Here is a 12,797-nt window from a genome sequence, read left to right as displayed (position 1 = left end):
TGTTCACGTCCCGACATTTGGTCTGGCTGGCCAACTCCGTCTCCTTTGTGCTGTCGGTCGGTTGAGGTCGTGCCGACGTAAGTCTAGTTGCCCGGCCCGTGAACTCGTTCAACACGATCATCTCATCATTCATAGTCCCTTGCACCGCGGCTTCACCTTGGGCTCGAGTGGGATCCGTCACGGGTTGCTCCTCCACTGTATCTCGCGGTCGTTGGGTTGGCGAGGGCTCTATCTTAAGATCTTCTCCCAAACATTCCGGATCATTCAGTCCTCGCGCCTCGTCGATGTTTCCGATGACAAGGTCGTAAAGGGGAGTCGTCATACATAGAGCCGTAACCTTCCCGCTGAAGTATGGGGTTTCAACCTCAATCTCTGCTTCGGGAAGCATCCGAACTGTACGGTCAATTAAGCAAACCGGTTTCGTTTTGCCGGTCAACTCACTTTCCCGTACCAAGTTTCTCCGCACGATAACAGTGGAGCTGCTGGTATCTCTTAACACCGTAATCTTTTTGTCCGCAACTTTTCCTGGCAGCGTCGGCATTCCTTTCGTAACACCGGTTAGCTGTTTTGACATTACAGCACCCACAATAGGAAATTTCTCCCCATTCTTCAACTCTACGAATCCATCGGTGACGGCATTATTATCAGATTTGGGTGCCGCTTGCACACAAGATACCTGGTGAGTTTGACTCACACCGTTCCGACAAGCGTCTGCTTTGTGCCCAGTCTGACCACACTTGAAACATTTTACTGCCGTAGGGCTCGTAAAGATCGTTCGACAGTTTTTCGCGCGATGACCCACTCGGTTGCACAGAAAACATCGCGGAATGCTCTCTGGTGCACGCTTCTTTTCTTCGGGAGCCAATTTCTTCGAATCATCGGGACAATCCTTCTTGACCTTGGCCAAATTAGTGCCACCTTGCGCTTCCAAGAATTGGTCAGCCAATTCAAGCATTCCTTCAAGTGACTCAGCCTTCCTCTCTTTCAAGTACAGCGACAGGCTTGGGTGGCAACTAGTAAAAAATTGTTCTCTAATTAGGAGCTCTCTAAGTTCATCGTACTCCTGTGCTGTCCCTGAAAGTTCAATCCATCTGTCGAAATAATGGCAAAGTCGGGCGGTACACTGCGTAGCCGTCTCACCATCAGCTAGCTTTCCTGTCCGAAATCTGTCCCGGAATCCTTCTACAGTAAACCTAAATCGCTTCAGCAAAGCAGCTTTCACCTTTGCATAGTTGGCTGTATCGGTCGGCGTCAGCCTACCGTACACACTGAGCGCTTCACCACTCAAGAAAGTACTCAAAGCAGTTGCCCATTGATGTTCCGGCCAATTCTGGCTCTTCGCAATCGTCTCAAATCGGTGAAGGTACGCGTCAAGGTCGTCCTTCCTTTCATCAAACGCCACGAGCAACTTGCTTGGGTTCAAGTGGAAGCCATGATCCTCTCGTTCGCTGCTTTCAACTCTAGCTTGGACCGGAGTTTCACTTCGCTGTTGCAAACGGAGTCGCTCGAGTTCTATCTCGTGCTGTCGCTGCCGTTTCCTTTCCTCTCTTTTTTCTTTCGCCCTCTCACCTGCCAGTCTTTCTTTCTCCAGCTCCAACTTCAATTGCAGCTCTCTTTCTTCTTTCAGCTGTCGCTCTTTTGCTTCTCTTTCTTCTCTCGCCCTTTCAGCTGCCAACCTCTCTCTCTCCAACTCAGCTTCTTTTTCCCCTTTGGCTCTTTCGACCGCCAACCTCTCTTTTTCCAGCTCGGCTGCTTTTTCTTCTTTTTCCCTCTGGGTGACCCACTTCCGTAGTTCGGCGCCAGAAAGACCAATCTTTTCACCAAGAGCAACTAACTTTTGAGATCCATGGTGTCTCGCAAATAAAACCTTGCCGCGTGCAAAAAGTATCTGCCTAGATCAGTCTATCGGAGCACTCCCCTGCACTCGTTGACGAGAACACTGAACAACCCACAAAATCGTTCCGATAGCACTATCAACAACTCGAGGCTCTTTCTCACTACTTTGGACACACTGTGCACCAAAAGGTCCTGTCGTGGACGCCAGATTAATTGTCACACATGTCCCGTTTATTAGGGAGGCGATCGCCGGGCTAATTCCCAGAGCCGAAGTATCGGCCCCCCGAACCGCACCACGAAAGCGTGGACAATTTAGAAGTGGTCCTTATTGGTGCGCCAGCGGACGCCGGCTGTGGCCCAAAGAACAAGACAGAGCCGAGAGTTGATAAACAAACAAATTATATTCTCAATAATGGCAGATCGAAAATAATACACAAAAATGCACACTCCACACTAGTTACATACAATATGTCACCAATCAAACCAATCAATCAACGTACTACACAATACAATCAGCCACACTTGAAACAATGGACACGGACAACAATACGCACTACAATGCAGTCGCATTCATTGAACAACCAAGACACTTAAGAACTAAAGCGATAGAAAACCTATTCAGTCCAAAGTCCTTGGAACAAAGGTCTGAATGATACTCTTCCGAGAATCACTCACTCAGAGTCCAGCGTTGTTGTCGTTCCGTAGCTCTCGAAGTTTCTCTTCCAGGAAACCTCGCGTCCTCAAATGGCCACTCTCCAAGCTTCAAGCTTCTTCGCCGGAAATCCGTCGCCTTCCCACACGCAGCTGTTGCCCGCGTCTTCGCTCAATAGCGGTAAACCCACGCTCTTGCCTGTAGCTCGAGCCGTCCCTATGGACCGAAACTTCGCCGACTACACGGCGGAATCTCTACGCACTCTGGCGCTCACTTCCGTCTCCTCCTGCTTTCTCGTCTCGGCTGCTCGATTAAATACGTTCCGCGCCACATTCCAGAACGTTCTCCTCATTTCGTCGGCGCGACGCGCAGCGAAGGCTGGGGAGAGGCACGAGACGGTTCGACTGCCTCCCCGGAGGATGATTCACTCGGTCTGACCACGCCTCCTTCGTTCTAGAAAAATCGCGGCCTTGCTGGGCCGCCGATGTGGGGTGAGGAGGTTCGTCTGCGAAGCCATGCTTCTGCGGGGAGAGCGCGCGCCCGGGAGCCTTGAATGTTTGCTTTCTTTTTTTTTCTTTTTACCTCGCGGCGTTTCTGCCGCCCGTTGTCGCAAGGATTTGGCGGCGCGCTCTTTTTTAGCGCTCGTTCTGTGACACCCGGCAGCCAGCAGGACCGGACGGCAACAGCAGGGCCAGGCAGGACCAGGTGGGCCGGGCGGTGGGCGACGACGGCGATGCGGTCACGACGGTAACCGTGGCCCGATGACGTCGTCAGCAGGCGGTGACGACCGGGCCGGGCATGCAGCAGGCGGAAGGCGAAGAGCCAAGCAGAGAAATGAGCTGTAGACTCTCACCGACCGCCGTCCAGCATCCGGGGGTCGCTAGGGCCAGCCAGGACGTCCAAGGCCCCCAGGGTCAGCAGGTCCGCCACGTCCAAGGTCCGGGAACAGGAAGCCCCGCCGGTCAGCAGCAGCAGCAGCAGGTGCCCCTCCGAAAGGGCAGGCGCAGCCAGGGACGTCGTCGCCTTCCCGGGGTGGCCGAGTCCCCGGGAGGGAACGCCTCTCGACCGTTGGCCAGCGGATCAAAGTGGGTCAGCTCAATTAAGCTGATAAGAACAGATAAGTTTAATTAATGTTTCTTGGGGAAGTAAGTGAATGAGTCCGACTATAAGACCTGGCTTCTTTCCCGCAACATAATTGAAGTTAGCGCAACAGCCAAAACAGGAAATGGCGCGTAACAACTGACGTTTTCAGGCCACTTAAAAGGACACATTTGGGGAGTTCGTACGTGGTCGGGAACGAGTTCTACCATATCATGCAATGATGATGCATTTGTATTTTCCTAGGGACGCGCACGCAGAGTTCAGTTTGACTGCCATAAGTGTACATGATAAATGCCTCGTGATGTGGCAATCACTTCACTAACGCATAGTTTCTTAAATAGGCGCAAGTAGGGTCGCGAACATATGCGCCGAAGCACGCGGTCGTTCCTAGAGTCCCAAGCGCCGAGGGCTCCCACGATGACGGCGTCCACGGTGACCCGCTGGTACCGGCGACGGAGAAACGCCACTACCGGCTCGTAATGAGCCAGCTTGGCGTTACGGGCGTTCTCGAATGCATCCGGCGTATTCTCGAACGGGCACGTGACGTCGATGACAATAGCCTCTACGCCACGCACCAGGACGAGATCAGGACGCAGGCCCGTGTCTCCGACAGCCTGGTTTTCGAAGGCCACCGTGAACTCGCGGGAGGCGGCGGTCCGGATGCGGTTGACGATGGCGTCGTGGCGGGCCCGGTAGAGCGCACTGCGGGGCATGCAGTGGCACACTACATGTGGCAGCGTCTCCCTCACGTACCCGCAGACGCGGCATCGCTGGTCCCTGTCGGGCGCGCCCCACATGCGAGCGCCGTTGAGTGGGAGCAGGTTCAGGCGGGCCCTGTGCACGAACCGCCAGTCCGCGAAGGTGGTGAAGGCGCCCGTCCGCATGAAGTGGGAACTGGCGCGATCAGCCGCCACGCAGGCCAGCACCTTCCCCTAGTTGGGGAAGTCGTGCAGGGCGCGGTCCCGTTCTCTGGCCAGGATCTCACGCAGCGTCCGCATGACGCGGCACCGGTGCTGCGGAGTTATCGTCGCGTCACCGCAGGTGAGCCGAACGCCGCCAGGATCCAGGGTCCAGGCGACGTTGTAGTGGCGGGACGCCTTTCGGGCATTCGTCCATACGGACCGCAACTGGTTGGCCGGGACCCGGAACCCGTCCCCAAGCGATCCCCCGAGGTAGGCCTCCAGCTCGAAGCGGGTGACCTCCCAACCGAGGCGGGCAGTGGCGGTTGCGTAAGCGTCGTCTAAGGCCATCTGCCGCAGCTCGGCGTCAGGGGACGTCAGAAGCTTGTAGGCCGAGTCGATGCGGCAAAGTTCGCTGAGCTCCACCGCAACCGGTATCCCGACGGCACCACCAGGGGCGGAACCGTAGATGTAGTTGGTGGCCGCGTTGGTTGGTAGGTAGAGCGTGCGCTTTACCAGCGGCCGGATGGCATCGTCCAGTCAGCGCCAGTCCTTCGTCGAAAGAACCCCGCACCTCATCGGAAAGTTGAGCGCCGGGTAGACAAAGGTCCGGAGGGCATCCAGACGCTGCCAAGGCGCCAACATCGACGACATGATCGCCCGGGCTTGGGCGATGGCGGACTCGATGGCGGAACCAGAGCCGGAGGGGATCCGGAAGCCGATGGGTCGTCCCAGGTATCGCTGCGGCTCGAAGTCGCGCAGCACCGAGATGGGAACGCCCGAGACTCTGAACTTCGTCGGGCGCATCCCCACAGGTGTCGATCCGACCATGTGGAAAGACGCGCACTTCGACGGGTTCAAGGACAGGCCCAGGGATGCGGCGAGGGTCTCGATCTTGTCGATCCGCTGTTGTAACCTGCGCGGAGTCGAAGCCAGGGGAGTCAGGTCGTCCGCGTAGGCAAGGATCTTGTGGACGGAGCCACCACCCCGCACTGCGCGGACGACCGGGTCAATCACCAAGTTGAATAAAATTCCACTTAGTGGGCAACCCTGACGCAGTCCTGCCAGGATCGGGATCGGTTCTGTAGTTCCCTCGGCCGCCAGGATGCAGGTGCTGTTATGCCTGTAAAGGTCGCCTATCACCTCCGTAAACACGGGGCCGGCGCCAGCACCGGTCAGGGCGTCGAGCAAGGCCTGGTGCGGGACGGAGCCAAACGCGTTGTTAAAGTCCAACAGCGCCGCACACAGGTCGGGGCCTCCCGACCGGGCGATGTCGAGCCTGCGTTGTAAGATGTAGTTAAGCTCGAACACGCCGTCGTGCGGAAGGATGCCCTTCTGGCACTTTGACAGCACGGCGTGCTCGATCATCCATGCCTGTAGCCGGGCTGCAAGGCACTTGGCATAAAGCTTTGCTTCCGTGCAGCCGAGGGCTATGGGCCGCCAGTTGGACGGGACTTGGGGATCTCCTCTCTTGTAAATGAGGACTGTTCGAGTTGTCCTCCAAGAGTCGGGCGTGCGTCTGTGGTGTAAACAGGCGTTAAAAAGCGCTGTCAGGAACCGTGCCTCCGGGTCGACCGTTCGCCAGTGGTGGTAGGTAAGACGGTCTGCTCCGGGGGCCGTGTTCTCGGACTTGCGCAAACGCCCGAACACCTCGTTTGGTGAAAAGTTGGTCGTGTCTACTCCCACCGGGGCCGGTTCTCTTCCCAGCAGAAGGGTAGAATCGGCCTGGCGGGCCGACCACGTGCGTCCCCAGTGGTTCTGCAGATCCTGAAGCGGGATGGCGCACGTCTGGGGTGGCCCCTCCAGGATTAGCCGAACCGCGCGTCGACGGTTGCGGCGGTAGAGCCGCTGTATGTTGACCGCGTTCGTTGGGTCGTGCTGGCGGCGTTGGCGACCAGGACGCACCGGTGGGAGACGCACCGCCTCGACAGCCAAGGCGACGGCCCGCGTCCATGCTTCCTCGCATTGGGCCCATGACTCGTCGGAGGGCGGGTCCCGCAGCAAGGAGCGGAGCAGGCGCGCCTGGTCCTCGAGGAGGCGCGTGTGGTCCGGTGGCATCTGGAGGGTCGCGGGGTCGGACTCGGGTTGCTCCTGTACTTCGTCCGGCTCGTCGAGAACCGCCGCTGCCTCGTCCACGGACGATAGTGGCGACGGGGAGGAGGCCGGAGATGCCGGGGACCCGGGCAGAACGACCGGGGACGACCCGGCAGAGCGGCGGCGAAAACACCGTGACGTCGTAGGAGATGGTGTTGTCGTCGTCGTCGTCGAGTATTAACGCGGCATCACCAACGGGCGAAGCCGCCGACGAGCCGCGCGGGGCAGGAGACGCACCATTGGACGACGACGAGGGCCCGAAGTCGTACGGTACCAGGACTTGCCTGGTGGACGACGAGGGTCTTGGCGACGCAGGATCCGGCGACCGTGGAGACCCGAGAACGGGCAAGTCCACGGGAACGCCGGCGGGCGAAGGGACCCCTATGTGCGGCGTAGTTGAGGACTTGCCTCCGGCGTCGCGCAAGGGCTGCTCGGAGGGGGCCGGGCTTGCGGCAGGAGATGGTGCCGGCGAACCGGGGACGGAGGCCGAGCCCACGGACGTCGACGAACCGCTGGATGACAGGTACTCGAAGGCAGACGGCTCGCCGATCGACGCGAGCGCTACACTTTGATCTTAGCCAAAAGGCCGAGAAGCGATGCAATTCATTAGCACTTAATTAAAATCCATTCTTTCACACCTCGTACTTAGTCCTGGCCAAAAGCCAGGCAAACAGTAGCAAAGCAATTCCGACGTCCACCCATGCACAACCAGCATTGTGCACCGACAGCGGCGGCGCTGGCTTCACGGCATTGCTTTTATCCCTAGTCCTCTTGAAGTTTCTTGTTTCGCTTACAAACATGTTAAAACTGAAACCTTCTTTTTCCCAGAGGTCAAAGCCACGCGTGCCTGCTTGCATGCGTACTATCGAATGTAACCATGACGTCACACCGAATGCTTGCCGGCGAACATTATCAGGCATGTCGCGAGGGATGCTACAGCACTTGTTTTAAAAACTGATGCATAGTGTACATGTCCAACTCGAGCACCAAAGCCTGGAAGTAAAAAAGAAAAAAAATGACTGTGCAAAGTGTGACTACGTCAACCATCCAACATGGCTTCTACGCTGGCTGCCTAAGCAACGCCTCTGCAACGACGCCCACAATCATCGGCAAAAAGGTGTTGCCTTTGGCTGCTTCAGCGCGCTCAACGTATGCCTTGCAAGTTCCGACGTGGCGGAACACCGCACCGAGGACGACGAAGGTCCTGCCGTAAAAGGCAGACCCGGGAATGCGTGCGAAACGTCTACCGCGTGCGTTGTGAAGCCGGTGAATGAAGGGTCATGTGGCAGAGGGTGACGGAACGTGAGTGTGCGACATGCCGCTGCGATGTCGTTCAAGCGTTCAACGGGCCGGCAGGCTCTGCCTGTCGTGGTCGAAAACACTTGTCCAAGTTTTGCTGATTCCGAGGGGTAGGAGTGCTATAGTGGCGTGTACGAAGCGCTCGTGCGGCGCTCCGTCGATCGTGCCAGACGGACATGAGGCGGCAAGAAGGCGGTCGTCAAGTGGTCGCGGAAATCAGTGGAGAAGTACTCGCCTGCGCTTTTCGTCGAATTCCGCTGGGTAAGGTGCGAGAAGACTCGCGACAGACGGTCTTCGGGAGACGGGTGGTTGCACAAATGCGACCGTGCGTCAACGTGCAGCCATATTCGTGGATTATTTCGCCCCATTACGATAGCTTCGTCACAGCGCTCGCTGGTGTTGCTTGTTTTTGTTGACCTTCACTTGTGGCTCACAACCACTGTGGGGTATGCCGGTTTGTTGTTCTGTTTCTTCGACTTCTACATACTCGGCTTAGTGAAGCTGTGAGGAGTGATGAGTGGGTACAGAGGCAAAGCACAGCAAAGCGCGCCCGGGGCGTGATCTCACGCGTCCTGTGTTCCACGGCGCTTCAGGTACGGGCGTGGTGCGTCCGTACGTCTAGTGCGCAAATTTCTTGGAACTTCCAGCAACTGGCGATTCCATTCAGGTGAGCGTGCGAGGATGTGTGTTGTAATTAACGAGAGCCAACAGTGGATGAGCTGGTACGAGATGGTGTTCATAAATGTAGTGTGTGATCAACAAGGCGATGCCCGCCGTGGTGGTCTAGTGGCTATAAGGTACTCGGCTGCTGACCCGCAGGTGGTGGGATCGAATCCCGGCTGCATTTCCCTGTGCTCAGATTAGGGTGCACGCTAAAGAATCCCAGGTGGTCTAAATTTCCGGAGCCCTCCATTACGGCGTCTCTCATAATCATATGGTGGTTTTGGGACGTCATACCCCACATATCAAAATATCGTCATCAAGGTGACGACGGCTGAGGGCGCCAGCGAGGTAGCTGACCGCGTGGCAACGAATTACAGCCACCGCTGGCAGAAGCTGGGACCCAGGTCAGTGGACATAGAAAAAGCACATCGGGGCTTTGCCGCTCCACCGTACAGCAGGTGTGTGCGGGGTGGGTCCTGTGGCGTTCTTTGCGATTTTAATTTGTGATGGGGAATAGTGTAGATGCATAGACGTGGCGAGAGCACGCGTCTTCAGGTTAAGACGTCGCGTGAAGATATGAAATAAAAATGCCTTCGTTTGTCACTGCAACTGTAAACAGAAACACCAACAACCATTTTCTAGAGGCTGTTTTATTTTTCGTTCCGAAACGGGTGAATTGGAAAAGCGGAATTAGCTTGGCACATACGTACACACTTCTACACAAATACATACACATCGTATACACACTTTTAGCTTTCCTCCGAAACAGTAATAATAAATTACTCAATAGTTTTATTATTATGAGTAGGGATGTTTAAAAAAATAAAAACTTGAGTATGTACGTGTGAACATAACCAAAAAAAGGGGGGGGGGCCTTCAATTATGAAATTTCCACAGAAACATTTATTTTCCCACAGCAATCGTTAGTGTAAACACAGCTAGCGCACTCCCCGCACGCGAATACCACGTCAGCCGGGGCGGCGTGACGCCACCGTCTCGGACACTCGCCGCACCCACGCCGTTTACCCCGATATCCTTGGTAAATCGAACACTCTCTCTGTCATTGAATTCATTGTCGAACTCACCCCCGCAGGGGTGAGTGGGCCGATCACGGAGGTAGTGCAATACCGGGCCAACCCATGGCGGAGGTGAAGCAAGCTTCAAGCACTCCGCCGCATTGCAAAAATAAGTTTAATATCTTGGATCCAAATAGGATCCGTATCAGATATCAAGCTGATAAGAACAGAGTGAGGTTGTCAAAAGAGGCGGCCCATGAGAGAGGAAGTAGAAGTCTCGGCCTTGCTGGCCCGACCAAAGGCCGCTCGGACCTCCGGGACCACCGGGCCAAACCAAGGGTGCAGCGCCCTACCGGCTGCCCCAGCGTCCACCCTTTCTCACAAAAGGGCTTGGCCAGTCGCCATGGCTTAGAGCCATGGTGGAGCTGCATTGGAGCAGGCCGGCAGAGCAGGGGCTGAGCCGCACGTCCACCCAGGGCCGGGGAACCCTGGGCTTAGTCGGGAAGGCCGCCTTGGGCGACCACCCGCCAGCTAAGCAAGCGACCCCAGAGCTTATAGCTCAATACAGCGGTGATAGCGGGGTGAGCCTTTTGCCCACCGCGGAGCGTCACTCCCCTGCTGCTGCACCCCGAAGTGAGGCCGCCAAGTGGATCCCGCAGGAAAAACCTTCGCGGGTCCAAAGACCCCAGACAGTCCTGCTGGAGAGGCCAGGCGGTCAGGGGTGGGTTTAGACCCACGCCCTAACCTCAGGACAGGGGAAGAACGTGTAAGTTGCGGTGCAACTGCCCAGTCAGCTCCCGAAGGAGCCCGGTTTGGATGCACCGCAAGCGTAAGAAGGAAGCGGGAAAAGAGCAGCGAGAGGAGAAAGAAAAAAAAAGAGTGAAAAGGGTTGTCCCCCCTCAAGGGGGGGCATCCAACCCCCGCCCAGGGCCAAAAATGTAGTCCCGAGAGGTAGGACTACACAAAGAGAAGTTTATTTAACTTCGAACAGAATGTTACAGGGCATTATATGCACTTACGAAAAAAAACTACAAACAGGGGGCACACTGAATATATACAATTGTACATGTGCACAACCAGATACAAAAGAGTGTGTTATCTGCACCTATTTACAAACATGAAGTTAACTAATTAGGAAAAAAAAACACAAACACATTTCGGCTGATATGTTTAACAAAAGGAATATGCAGGGGTGGGGGGGGGAGGTCGCGTTGTATATACATATTTACAGTCCTGTTTACATGAACAGAGATAAATACTAATGGGAATGCACGAAGCATATGTATCTATGCTTCCACAAAGTATGAAAAGGAGAATATATACAAAACATGAGGCGCTATATACATATATACAATAACCAACCACGCCTTGGTGTCAACAGACGGGGCCAGCGGCACAAACAGTGTCAAACAAAACTCGCTTCACCAGAGTGCTAATTACTTTGTGTGAACAGGCGCTTCAGTTGTGTGTCTGGGGAGAGGGGCGAGGGGGGGTCACCTTGGTTTTTTTGCTTGACATGTATCGTTCCTAAGTTGGTTGACTCCCAGGAAACCGAGAGCTGTTAGTAGCGTAGGATCGGGGCGACCAACTTGCCTTCTCTTAAGAAGAAGAATTTTGTGTGCCAGCGGCGGAGAAACATCTCCTCTCCGCTGGCCTCGAGTTCCCGGGAGAGGAGCTCCCACACCACCCTTCTTATACGTGCGACGGCGGGTGGCGCCGCCCGAACTGGCCGTCGCCGCGCTTCTGCGAGTGAGCGGCGCTGCCACACAACGAAGAAAGTACAGGCGGTCACCAGCCGCGCAAACGCGCCTCTGTTGCGCCTGTGACCTGGTGGGGGGCGGATCCCAAAGGTGTGCGCTACCATGCGCCAGACAGGCCGCGCGGCCGAACACTCGAACAAGGCATGCTTCTGGGTTTCGGGTGCCTTGCAGTTTGGGCAGCGGTCATCGGGTACAATGCCTAGTTTTTTTAAGCGACACCTAGTTGGGATGACCTCCCACGCCCTCTTTCAGAGAAAATCCTGAATATCGCAGGGTAGCAGGCTATGCAACAGGGAGAGGTCGCGTCTAGCGCGTTCCGCTCGTCGCCGGTCCTCATCGCTGAGCTGGCTTGCCGTAAGTGCCTCCACTATGTGGGCCGGCTGCTCCGTGTCAGGGTCGTGATTTGGCACTTCCTTGCGCAGCATGCGGGCTGTCGCTGCTAATGCCTTGTAGAAAGGCGACGGCGATTCGGCGTGCGGGCCGGAGTGTTGACCAGCATCCAGCCAACTGTTACACGGGCCGCTCCAATAGAGTAGCAGGCCTCTCCCAACGTAGTTGCCTGCTTGTGCCAGCTTGCGGGCCGTCTTCAAAGCAAGCACTTTGCTTGAGGTGAGCGCGTGTGGGAGGCCGATCCCCCCTTCTTTGGTTTCCAGCTGGAGGAGTGTTCGCTTGACTGGGGGTTGCGTCCGGCCCCACAGCAGTTCATTTGCCATCATGCCGAGTCGAGCGGCCACCCGCGCTGGCATCACTGCTACCCTGCTCACGTGAGAGGCCAAGGCAAGCACGCTGGTCTTTATTGCGACAGCCTTTTCGCGCAGAGTCAAGTTGAACAGCGCTGCGCGCTCAGTGAGTAGTGCAGCCCTGTCGACAACCCGCGTCCATGTAGAATCGTCCACTCCTTCACGTGAAAAGTATACACCGAGGACCTTGACCGTGTAGACCGGTTCGATGTCGCCAATCGCTTCTGTAGGAAACGGGCCGAAAAGCAGAGCTCGGCTTTTTCTCTCATTCAATTCGGCTCCTGATGCCTTTGCGTAAAGCTGGAATACGCTACGGAAGCGGTCGAGGCTTCGCGCGTCCTTAAGAAAGAGAGATATGTCGTCGGCAAACGCCAGGACTCTGATCTCTTCGGTACCGGTCATTGGCAGGCCCCGGATGCACATGTCGCTGGCCAGGGTTGTCAGCAGGGGCTCAATGGAAAGTACGAACAGGGTTGGGCCCAAGGGGCATCCTTGCCTGATGCCTCTCGTGTACCGAAAGAAGTCCGTAGGCATGCCGTTCACCGCGACACAGCTTCGCAAATCGGAGTACAGAAGCTCAACAACAGCCACAAACTCCTGCGGGAGCCCGAAACGACGGAGCACTTCGAAGAGGTACGTGTGTCTGACCCTGTCAAACGCCTTTGCTTGGTCGAGGGACAGGAAGGCACCCGTGACTCTCTTCTGGGCCGCGTATTCGAAGACGTCTCGTGTGGCTG

The 12,797-nt window shown here is 56.2% G+C and overlaps 1 non-coding gene across 1 annotated transcript; it reads right to left on the bottom strand.

Moving 5' to 3' along the window:
* Positions 1–9,638: 9,638 nt before the first annotated feature.
* On the bottom strand, positions 9,639–9,821 carry LOC142766479 (U2 spliceosomal RNA). The gene has a single exon (XR_012884543.1). It is a non-coding gene; the product is annotated as a U2 spliceosomal RNA (small nuclear RNA).
* Positions 9,822–12,797: the final 2,976 nt, after the last annotated feature.

The sequence above is a fragment of the Rhipicephalus microplus genome, chromosome 6 (genome assembly GCF_043290135.1).
Source record: "Rhipicephalus microplus isolate Deutch F79 chromosome 6, USDA_Rmic, whole genome shotgun sequence".
Classification (NCBI taxonomy): Eukaryota; Metazoa; Arthropoda; class Arachnida; order Ixodida; family Ixodidae; genus Rhipicephalus; species Rhipicephalus microplus.
This window is presented reverse-complemented; position numbering and strand designations above follow the sequence as displayed.